Source organism: Geotrypetes seraphini, chromosome 4 (genome assembly GCF_902459505.1).
Source record: "Geotrypetes seraphini chromosome 4, aGeoSer1.1, whole genome shotgun sequence".
Lineage (NCBI taxonomy): Eukaryota > Metazoa > Chordata > Amphibia > Gymnophiona > Dermophiidae > Geotrypetes > Geotrypetes seraphini.
The window spans coordinates 132,608,254-132,620,872 of NC_047087.1; the positions used below are offsets into that span (position 1 = coordinate 132,608,254).

General features: G+C 48.1%; 1 protein-coding gene across 5 annotated transcripts in view; it reads left to right on the plus strand.

Moving 5' to 3' along the window:
* Positions 1-12,619, plus strand: part of LOC117359480 (zinc finger protein 510-like) — a 141,936-nt gene that overhangs the window by 78,209 nt on the left and 51,108 nt on the right. The gene's annotated exons all lie outside the window — the stretch shown is intronic.

Here is a 12,619-nt window from a genome sequence, read left to right on the forward strand (position 1 = left end):
CTCATTCAAAAGACTCTAGTCAAACTGAAGTCCGAACATGCCACCATGATTCTGATAGCTCCTCGGTGGCCCAGGCAACCTTGGTTCTCCCTTCTACTTCAACTCAGCAGCAGGGAACCGTACCTACTTCCAGTGTTTCCTTCACTGCTTACTCAGCATCAGGGGTCTCTGCTTCATCCCAACCTGCAGTTTCTCCACCTGACAGTTTGGTTCCTCTCAACGTAACTCCGCACCAGTTTTCCCAAGCGGTGAGGGATGTCTTGGAGGCTTCCAGGAAGCCTGCTACTCGTCAATGCTACTCCCAAAAATGGACTAGATTTTCTTCATGGTGTATTTCCAATTCTAAGGAGCCTCAGCGAGCCTCCCTATCCTCTGTTTTGGACTATCTTTTACATCTGTCTCAGTCTGGTCTCAAGTCGACATCTATACGAGTCCACCTGAGTGCTATTGCGGCTTTCCATCAGCCTCTACAAGGGAAACCTCTCTCTTCTCATCCTGTGGTTTCCAGATTTATGAAAGGACTTTTTCATGTCAATCCTCCTATCAAACCGCCTCCAGTGGTTTGGGATCTAAATGTTGTCCTTTCTCAGCTTATGAAACCTCCTTTTGAGCCTCTGAGCAAGGCTCCACTAAAGTTTCTCACTTGGAAAGTGGTTTTTCTGGTGGCCCTCACATCTGCTCGCAGGGTCAGTGAGCTTCTGGCCTTGGTGGCGGACCCACCTTTCACAGTATTCCATCATGACAAGGTGGTCCTCCGCACTCACCCGAAATTCCTGCCTAAAGTGGTCTCTGAATTTCACCTCAACCAATCCATTGTGCTTCCAGTGTTCTTTCCAAAGCCTCATTCTCATCCTGGAGAATCAGCTCTTCACACTCTGGACTGTAAACGTGCTTTGGCTTTCTACTTGGATCGCACCAAACCATACAGAACTGCTCCTCAACTTTTCATCTCCTTTGATCCAAACAATTTGGGACGACCGGTATCGAAGCGCACCATCTCCAACTGGATGGCGGCTTGTATCTCTTTCTGCTATGCCCAGGCTGGATTACCCCTTCCCTGTAAGGTCACAGCACATAGGGTCAGAGCAATGGCAGCCTCTGTAGCCTTCCTCAGATCGACACCGATTGAGGAGATTTGTAGGGCTGCCACTTGGTCCTCGGTTCATACGTTCACCTCTCATTATTGTCTGGATACTTTCTCCAGACGGGATGGGCAGTTTGGCCAAACTGTGTTACAAAATTTGTTCTCCTAAATTGCCAACTCTCCCACCATCCCATTGAGGTTAGCTTGGAGGTCACCCACTAGTGAGAATACCTGCCTGCTTGTCCTGGGATAAAGCAATGTTACTTACCGTAACAGTTGTTATCCAGGGACAGCAGGCAGCTATTCTCACGTCCCACCCACCTCCCCTGGGTTGGCTTCTCTGCTAGCTACCTGAACTGAGGAGACACGCCCGGACCATCGGGGGGAAGGCACTGGCGCATGCGCGGTGCGGGCATCTCAAAACTTCTGAGTTTTTTCAAGCAAGACATGCTTGCAAGATGTCCGTATCGGGGCTCTGTCGGATGACATCACCCACTAGTGAGAATAGCTGCCTGCTGTCCCTGGATAACAACTGTTACGGTAAGTAACATTGCTTTTTGTATCAACACGGCAGGGGGGATTTAGTTCCGACATAGAACTATGTTTCGCCGTAGCTTTCTCAAGGAAGTTCTATAAAAGATAAGTATTATTCAAAATATAACTTTTCACTATCGGCATACTAAAGCAGCTTTTAAAACAGTCAAAACTTATACCTTATGCAGCCGAGTTTATTAATCCCATATCACTGTTTTGAATTGAGAAAAAATGGCAGCGGCTTTTTCCTTTACGTGAAACGTAACTGCATATGTACCTATTCCGGGGAAGCACTATCAAATAACAGCAAGAGAGCATTTAAAGGAAACCTTTAGATAAGGGTCATCCATTCTATCTCAGCGTTGTCCCTTAGGTTTAACTGAGTTCAGATGTTAGATCCATTTTTGTTTTTAAAGTTTAATTTCGCTGCTTCATTACACCTTCCTCCCACCCAACTATAATTTGGTCAATATTTTTTTATCCCGCTAGTGTTGAACCAGCGGGGCTTCTAAATTCCCTGTTATTCTGGATTTATGTTCAGTTAATCTTACAGAAATTTTCCTACTTGTTCTACCCACATAGAGCAGATCGCATGAACATTTAATAAGGTAAACTACCCCTCTGCTATCACATGACGTCAGAGAGGTAGTAGCAGGATCGATCCAAGATTTTCCTGTCCAAGCATACTTACACCATTGATAATGTCCACAGGGTATATGGGAACATTCTTCATTTAATATAGTCTGCTTGATCTCAAATTTATTAGTAGACAAAATATCACCAGTAGTACGACTCCCCTTATATGACACAATAGGCTGTTCACTAAACAGAGTGCTTAGTTGCAAGATAGACCAATGTTGTTTAATGATAGCAAACACTGAATTACTTAAGAGGAGTAAATGTTCTTCCTGTGTTTCAATCTTAGCTTCCTGCAGTACGGTAGTACAATCATACTAGTATACTCCTTCCCTTCGCTTCAAGGTACTAAATGGCTTAGCCCCTAAATACATTACAGACCTCTTCTCATTCCCAACCAACAGACACGAAAGAAAAACTCACCTGAAATTTGTCTCCCCACCGGCTAGAGGGTGCAAATATAAGAGATACCATCAACAATTACTATCGTATCAAGCAGCCATATGGGGTAAAGACTTAGAAAAACTAATCGCACACACAAACAATTATGGAGAATTTAGGAAACACCTAAAAACTTACCTGTTCTTGAAATACCTAGGCAACGAACCAGGATATCAGCCCCCCCTTGTAACACCATCACATACCTGAACTTGTAAACTATTAGCCCTAACCCCCAATCACTAACTATGAACCACTCCACTCAATCCATGAACTATTTCCAATTCTTTGTAAGCAGCACGGCACTTCTTGGTCCTGCAGCACACAAACTATTGTTATCATCATTAATGTTGGTATTTTCAGATGTATACTACTAGACTCTTTAATTCGTTGTATTTACAGCTTCTCTTTATTGCATTTACTTACAGTTTCTCTCTATTGTAAACCGCCTAGAAGTCACAAGATTGTTGGCGGTATATAAGAATAAAGTTATTATTATTATTATTATTCCCTTCACATATAGAATTTCTTTCCATAAGAATTCCATGCTACTATCTGTTTCATGCAGAGTATTTATTTTGTTTGACTCTATTCCCTCTTTAACATATGGCACAACTCCTCCAATTTGATCTATTTTATCATTGCGATATGATTTGTACCCTAAGGGGCAAATTCTATAAATGGCATCCTGATTTTAGGGGGCCTACTGCTGTCTAACCACCGATCAGGATGCTTGTTTTTTTTAAAAAATCATCCTGAGCAGTCCGCCTACTTTGTAGGTGCCTCCATGAGCCTAGGAAGACATGTAGGGCCGCTTATCGAGGCAAGGGATCTTCCTGCTGTGATGTTTAGTGGCAACCCGTTCTCCCCCCCTTCATCCCCCCCTCCCCGCAAAGATCTCTGGCAGGAGGGATGCCCAGTCCCTCCTGCTGGAGCCCCACACCTTCCTGCAAAGATCGCCAGCAGAAGTGATGCTCAATCCTTCCTGATAGAACCCTCCCCATCCCTGCAAAGATCACCGGCAGGAGGGATTCCATCAGAGTGGCCTAAAAGATCTGGCCAATCGGAATCTTAGGCCACTTCCAGAATGCTCTGTCCCAGAATGCACTGAGAGGCCTAAGATTCCAGTTGGCCCAGTTGCCTATGGGAGGGGTCTTAAGCACCTGAGCCAATCGGGGCCTTAGGCTCCTCCCCGGTGCATACCACAATGCACCGGGAAGGGGCAGGCCAGCCGGCTGGAGGCAGGAAGGATGCCTCTGGCCGGCCATCGCAATAAAGTAGGGGGTTCCGGGTGGGCTTGGGACGGGGGAGGGGGGGCCTGGGTGGGCTGCTTTTCTGTGTGTGGAGGTTCTGGCAGGAGGGACTGGGCATCCCTCCTGCCGATGATCTTTGGGGGGGGCTTCTAGCAGGAGGGATTGGGCATACCTCCTGCTGATGTGTTTGTGGTGGGGTTGTCTGGCAGGAGGGACTAGGTATCCCTCCTGACGGGGGGATATGTTGGGATGGGTGGAGGAGTTTCGATGTCTCGGATGCGGTAGGGTGGGGTGGGGTGGGGAGGTAGTCTTCGCGAGGGAGGGGGGTGTTCCCTGCCGCTAAACTGATCGCAGCAGGGAGATTCCCTTGCTGCAGTCAGCTCAGCGGCAACCTGATTCTCTAACCAGCGTCTGTGATATGGATGCTGATTAGAGAATTATGGTGTTAGGCGGGCATGGACAGACATGATTCTATATAGGATGCCCATGTGCGATTCTCAAAAGCCACTTAGGCAGTTTCTGAGACCGAGTGTCATATACAGAATCCAGCTCTAAGTGTCCCATTGATTGTTCTACTTCCACATGTTCTCTGAGATGCCTATTATATACATCTACCTCAATAAATCACATAAACACAGTCACTGCTTGCCCTGGATCGGTAGCATGGAATATTGCTACTCTTTGGGTTTTGGCAAGGTACTAGTGGCCTGGATTGGTCATCGTGAGAATGAGCTACTGGGCATGATGGACCATTGGTCTCTCCCAGTAAGGCTATTCTTATGTTCTTAAATGGTTGTATTAAATCCAAGTATTGAACTAAAGGCAAAAACCGTATACTGATAATCAGCAAGTAGTGACACTATTTTAATGGATCTTCAGAAGCAGCATTCACGGCATAAAACATTCAACTTAGAGTTCACAGCTGCTAAGCTTCTTCAGTAGTCCAGTCTACAGGTTTTACAAATCTTCTAACTGTTTTGACCAATCATTATCCAAAAACTTTAGCACTTATCTTGTGACTGCCTCTGCAAAATTTCAATGCTGACATGCATGTTTCACTTTCTACTGCGTCAGGGCATGGTTTTATGAAACATCAAACAAATTTTGTTTAACTTTGATACTATTTCATCATTCAGAATATATTGAAAGCTTACTCCACTTCAAATAGTACTCACATATTGTCAGAGATCATTTTCGTTTATCTCTTCAAACAATACAACATGACTGAATGGCATGTACAAAGCCTTTTACATCCCTCCCATATTGGACATCAAACTAGAACATCTCTGACAGGTTGTTCCGCCACTTATTTCTGTCAAATGGGATGATCAGTGACACTCAGAAAAGCACACAGACAATATAAAGCATAAACAATAACACTTTATTATATAGATAAATATAAGAATAAAATAGCATCACCGTATCTCAGGTAAACACTCCCTTCACAATTGGGAATCCCTCAATAGATAGGTGAGTAGACAAGGGAGACTGCCCCTTTAGACATTTTTTGGATTCTGTTCCTGGAGACGTCTTGGATTCTAATCTTAGGAGCAGAATCCCGTCCTTATAAAAAGGGTGAACGCTGTTGAGTTCAAAAGCATAAACAGCTGGTCCTGCTATTACGATTAGTAAAACAGCTGGTCCTGCTCATTTGTTCCTTGTTTTGACAACACCTAGGTCAAGGAGGTGTTGCAGAGATCGGCCCATCTGGCTTTATTGTCCTTTTGATGTGATTTGAGAGACACGCTGGCAAAAGGAAGTCAGGATGTTAGTTAAGCTGGGAGGTGTTGAAGAAATCAGCTTCCCATCCTTTTGATGCGGTTTGGGCAACTCCCAGGTCAAAAAGGTCAAGATAGCAGATACTTGTTGTGGAAACCTTTGATGTGGTCTTGGCAACACCCAGATCAGATAAGCAGACTTGAGGAGACATATTACGTAGTATTTTGAATTTCAATTACCCCCTGGTCATGGGCATAACACAGGTGGAAAATCATAGGAGGGACACTTACTTTCCAATGAGAGATTCGCCTCATGTGCATTTATGCCATGTAGGTATTTAAACGTCTCAATATCAATCAAAATAGCAGCAAAATAATTCAAAACATCTCAAAAATACTACCAGCCAGAGGTGGGCTGACCTGTAGAGAGATCAATTAACATCAAAAGGTGGAGAAAAAGCCTCAAATATCATAAATATACAGACAGCAGTCCAAAAGGACTTCAAGATGCCACACTGCTTGTCATTAGCAAAAAACTCCACTGAGTTAAATATTTTATCTCAAACTGGGCAACCGCCTACCACTGTGCACAGTTGAAAAAGAAAAAAGTATCACTTAGCTGAAGATGAAGAATGTTCAGCCTTCCTAGAATTGGTTCCTATCTGACAATGTTTACGTCATCCCAGAAGCTTTCCATTTGACTTCCGTTTAAAATCAGCTGTGCCATCTTTGCTGTTTGTGCACTATGATGAAGGAAAACTAGCTGGTAATGAATACCTGAGGCAGCCGGTAATGGTAAAACAAGGCTCTTGTTGGAGGCGAATAATGAATGTTTGAAAATTCGAGCTTTGTGGCTCGTCCTTTCTGTGAACAACTTGAACGCTGGTGGACAGTGTGAACATAAGAACATAAGCAATGCCTCCACTGAGTCAGACCTGAGGTCCATCGTGCCCAGCAGTTCGCTCACGCGGCGGCCCAACAGGTCCAGGACCTGTACAGTAATCCTCTATCTATACCCTTCTATCCCCTTTTCCAGCAGGAAATTGTCCAATCCTTTCTTGAACCCCTGTACCGTACTCTGCCCTATTATGTCCTCTGGAAGCGCATTCCAGGTGTCCACCACACGTTGGGTAAAGAAGAACTTCCTAGCATTTGTTTTGAATCTGTCCCCTTTCAACTTTTCCGAATGCCCTCTTGTTCTTTCATTTTTTTGAAAGTTTGAAGAATCTGTCCACCACTACTCTCTCTATGCCCTTCATGTTATCCCAGGACAAGCAGGCAGCATATTCTTAACATATGGGTGACGTCACCGACGGAGCCCCGGCACGGACCTTTTTAACTAGAAAGTTCTAGCCGGCCGCACCGCGCACACGCGAGTGCCCTCCCGCCCGACGGAGGAGTGCGCGGTCCCCAGTTTCTTCGTTTCCGCGGAGCGAAGAAGACGCATGTGCTTTCAACGGCTGTTGAAAACTCTCTTTTTGCCTTCCCGCTCGCGCTTTTTTTGATTCTTTTTCTGTTTTTTCCCTTTCGGGTTCATTATTTTTTCTAATTTGCAAAAAAAAAACAACCCTCGTTTTTTCCTGTTTTTTCAACCGGCCCCGGCGGGGCCTGTTGTCATCATACAGGCCTCCGAGTTTAATTTTGCGGAGGCTGTGTTTCCCTTCATGCCCCCCCAACCGGGCTTCAAGAAGTGCCAGCGGTGTGCACGCCCGATCTCTCTAACTGACCCACACAACTGGTGCCTGCAGTGTTTGGGTCCGGAGCATCGGGCTGACACCTGCACCCGCTGTGCTACTCTTAAGAAACGCACTCTTAAAAACCGACAGATCCAGCAGAATCTTCTATTCGGTACCGGTTCTGCTATGGATCCTGCCCCGACGTCGACGGTGCCGCAAAAATCGGCACCGACTACCTCAACGCCGCCTGACCCTTTCGGGGTCGATGGCACCAGGTAAGCCAGCTAAGAAGCCTTCAGCTTCCCTTGAGCGCCCTCCTACCACAGCGGCGACGCTGGTCCTCCCGACGTCCTGCCGACCCCGTAAACGCTCCGCCCCGATCTCGGTGAGTGCCTCGTCATCGGCCTCCCCATCGCCGGGGCGTGGAGCGGCACCTATGGTACCGAAGAAAACAAAAACGGTACCGGTGCCTCCATTGGAGGACCGTATCACGGCCATCCTCCAGGATAAGTTACAGGAGCAGCTCCAGCAGCAACTCCAACAACTTTTGCCTACCCTATTGGCACCGCTTCTCGGTACCGGACCGGCCCGGCCCGAGCCCCGCACATCGGTGTCCGCCTCCTCGGTACCGCTTAACACCTCCATGCCAGTCTTATCCGCTCAACCTGAGCTACACACTCTCGCTGCGGAAGACCCTTCCCGGGACCGGGATCGACTACGGTCCTCCCGGGACCCGGAACGGCACCATTCCTCCCGGGACAGAGATCGACACCGCTCTTCCTCTCCCGGTACCGTGTCCATGCGATCTGGAAAATCTCTTTCCAAGACCCACCACACTGAGCCGGCCATTAGGGACCCAGACTTATGGAAACAATCCCCGCTCGGTACCGAGGAGGATGCTTCTTCCACGGATGAGGAACCCTCAATGGCGGATACCACCTCAAAGCCTGAACAATCCTCCTTTTCTAAATTCCTTCGGGAGATGTCGGCGGCCCTTTCCATACCATTAGAGTCCGACTCTAAAAAGTCCCAAGCTTTTTTAGATGCTTTGGACTTCGAACAACCCCCCAAGGAATTTCTCAAATTACCCGTCCACGATATCTTACGGGAGACTTTTTATAAAAATTGGGAAAACCCCCCTCACTATCCCGGGTGCCCCTAGGAAACTGGACAGTTTATATAGAGTAATCCCTATCCCGGGGTTTGATAAGCCTCAACTACCCCATGAGAGTCTTCTCGTAGAGTCCACACTAAAAAAGGCTCAGGGATCTAGTGTCTATGCCTCCACCCCTCCTGGCAGAGAGGGTAAGACAATGGATAAATTCGGCAAACGCCTCTATCAAAATGCCATGCTGGCTAATAGGCCGAATAATTATACCTTCCACTTCTCTTTTTATATGAAGCACTTGGTCCAACAATTATCCGCCCTGCAGAAATACCTTCCTGAGCATAAGATCCCGCTTTTCCAGCAGCAGATTTCTAACCTCCTTCAGCTACGAAAATTCATGGTGCGCTCTATCTATGATTCATTCGAACTCACATCTCGAGCATCTGCACTGGCTGTGGCCATGAGACGTCTCGCCTGGCTGAGGGTGTCTGACTTGGACATAAACCACCAAGACCGCCTCGCTAATGCACCCTGCCTAGGCGATGAACTCTTTGGGGAGTCTCTGGACTCAACTACCCAGAAACTCTCAGCCCATGAGACCAGATGGGACACGCTGATAAAACCTAAAAAGAAGACTCCGCCTGCCCGACCTTACAGGCCTCACCCCTCTTATCAGCGCAGATTCTCGGCCAGACCCCTCAATCCTCCTCAACAACAGTCTCGCCGACCTCGACAACAACAGCATGCCCAGGCCCGTCCTCAATCTCAACAGCCTGCCAAGCCTCTTCCACAGTCTAAACCCGCTCAGCCCTTTTGACTCTTTTCTCCAGGGCATAGCCAGTCTCCAACCTTCAGTACCTCTGCCTCGACCCATCGGAGGCCGCCTCACCATCTTTCTCCAAAGCTGGGAGGTCATCACATCAGACCAATGGGTACTCAGCATCATCCGTCACGGATACTCACTCAATTTCCAGACTCTTCCATCAAACAATCCTCCCGTAGAGTTTGCTTCTCACTCCTCCCAAACTCCACTCCTCCTGCGGGAGGTTCAATCCCTCCTCCTCCTCAATGCCATCGAAGAAGTTCCACCAGACCAAAGAGGTCAGGGATTCTACTCCCGTTACTTCCTGGTACCCAAGAAAACGGGAGACCTTCGTCCCATCCTCGACCTCAGGGACCTCAACAAATGTTTGGTCAAGGAAAAGTTCAAAATGCTCTCCCTTGCCACGCTTTATCCTCTTCTCTCTCAACACGACTGGCTATGTTCCCTAGACCTCAAGGAGGCCTACACACACATCCCCATCCATCAGTCTTCCCGTCGCTACCTTCGCTTTCAGATACAGCACCAACACTACCAGTACAAGGTGCTGCCCTTTGGCCTTGCATCATCCCCCAGGGTGTTCACCAAGTGCCTGATTGTGGTAGCGGCCTTCCTCAGGTCTCACAACCTCCAGGTGTTCCCCTACTTGGACGATTGGTTGGTGAAAGCACCTACGTCTCCACTTGTGCTACAGGCCACTCATCACACCATCTCTTTCCTCCATCTCCTGGGGTTCGAGATCAACTACCCCAAGTCGCATCTGCTTCCCACACAGCGACTTCAGTTCATTGGAGCAGTTCTCGACACCACGCTAATGAGGGCGTTTCTCCCCTCCGACCGTCAACGGACCCTGCTCCACCTCTGTCGTCAGGTGCTCCTTCATCAATCCATTCCTGCCCGACAGATGATGGTACTCCTGGGCCACATGGCCTCGACGGTCCATGTGCTCCCTCTGGCACGACTCCACCTCAGGACACCTCAATGGACTCTTGCCAACCAATGGTCACAGACCACGGATCTTCTTTCTCATCCCATCTCTGTGACATCGTCTCTTCAGCAATCTCTTCAATGGTGGTTGAACTCCTCAAATCTTTCCAGGGGTCTACTCTTTCATCTACCCCCTCACTCCATGATCATAACCACGGATGCCTCCCCCTATGCGTGGGGAGCTCACCTGGGAGATCTACGCACCCAGGGACTCTGGACCCCTCAGGAGCGTCAACATCACATCAATTTCCTGGAACTCAGAGCCATGTTCTATGCTCTCAAGGCCTTCCAGCACCTTCTCTGCCCTCAGGTTCTTCTCCTGTGCACAGACAATCAAGTCGCCATGTACTACATAAACAAGCAAGGCGGCACCGGATCTCGCCTCCTTTGTCAGGAGGCTCTCCGCATCTGGACCTGGGCCACGGCCCGCAATCTCTTCCTCAAGGCTGTCTATATCCAGGGCGAACAGAACTCCCTGGCCGACAATCTCAGCCGCATCCTTCAACCGCACGAGTGGACTCTGGACCCTTCAACACTCCACTCCATCTTTGCTCGCTGGGGCACTCCGCAGGTGGACCTCTTTGCAGCGCCTCACAACCATCAGCTGCCCCAGTTCTGTTCCAGACTCTTCTCTCCTCATCGTCTGACCCCAGATGCATTCCTACTCGACTGGACGGATCGGTTTCTCTATGCCTTTCCTCCCCTACCTCTGATGTTGCGGACGTTATCCAAACTCCGCAGGGACAGGGCCACCATGATTCTCATCGCTCCTCGGTGGCCTCGCCAACATTGGTTCTCCCTCCTGCTTCAGCTCAGCTCCAGGGAGCCCATTCCTCTTCCTGTGTTTCCTACTCTACTTACGCAGCAACGTCAGTCTCTACTGCATCCCAATCTGTCTTCGCTCCACCTGACAGCTTGGTTTCTCTCGGGCTGACCTCTCCAGAGCATCTGTCTCAGCCTGTCCGTCGCATTTTGGATGCCTCCAGGAAACCGGCCACCCTCCAATGTTACCATCAGAAGTGGACCAGGTTCTCCTCTTGGTGTCTACTGCATCATCACAATCCCACCTCATTAGCGGTGGAAACTGTACTGGACTATTTGCTATCTCTGTCCGACGCTGGCCTCAAGTCTACCTCAATCAGAGTCCACCTCAGTGCCATTACTGCGTTTCATGAGCCTATCCTCGGAAAACCTCTCACGGCTCATCCACTGGTTTCACGGTTCATGAGAGGCCTCTTCAATGTCAAACCACCTCTGAAGCCCCCTCCTGTCGTCTGGGACCTGAATGTGGTTTTATCAGCCCTCATGAAACCCCCTTTTGAGCCTCTTGCCACAACTTCGCTCAAACTTCTAACATGGAAGGTACTTTTCCTCATTGCCATCACCTCTGCCAGGAGGGTTAGTGAGTTGCATGCACTGGTCGCCGATCCACCATTCACTGTTTTTCACCATGACAAGGTGGTTCTGCGTACCCATCCTAAATTCCTTCCCAAGGTGGTCTCGGCTTACCACCAGATCCTCCCACAAATTAAAATTATCCTTCCCCTCGCTAAAAGGCATTTCCCACACAGGAAAGCTAGGGACCTCCCTCCACTTCAAAATCACTGAGCTCTGGAACAACCTTACCTCCCCTCTTCGGAACTTGAGCTCTCTCCAAGTTTTCCGCAAACATCTGAAAACCTGGCTTTTCTCAAAAAATGTAAGTCTCCCTTCAACTTAGGAATCAAGGAAACTCTTATATCTTGGCATCCCAAGTCATAAGAACATAAGAACATAAGAACTGCCATCTCCGGATCAGACCTTCGGTCCATCAAGTCCGGTGATCCGCACACGCGGAGGCCCTGCCAGGTGTACACCTGGCGTAATTTATAGTCCACCATATCTTTATATGCCTCTCTTAAGGAGATATGCATCTAGTTTGCTCTTGAAGCCTAGGACGGTCGATTCCGCAATAATCTCCTCTGGGAGGGCATTCCAGGTGTCAACCACTCTCTGAGTGAAGCAGAACTTCCTGACATTAGTCCTGAACCTGTCTCCCCTTAGCTTCATTACATGTCCTCTAGTCCGTGTCAAATTGGACAATGTAAATAATCTTCTCTGCTCTATTTTGTCGATTCCTTTCAGTATTTTGAAGGTCTCGATCATATCCCCACGCAGTCTCCTTTTCTCAAGGGAGAACAATCCTAGTGTTATAAGTCTATCCTCGTATTCCAGTTTCTCCATACCCTTTACCAGTTTTGTTGCTCGTCTCTGCACCCTCTCCAGCAGTTTTATATCCTTCTTTAGGTAGGGAGACCAATGTTGGACGCAGTATTCCAAGTGTGGTCTGACCATTGCCCTATAAAGCAGCATTATAACTTTCTCC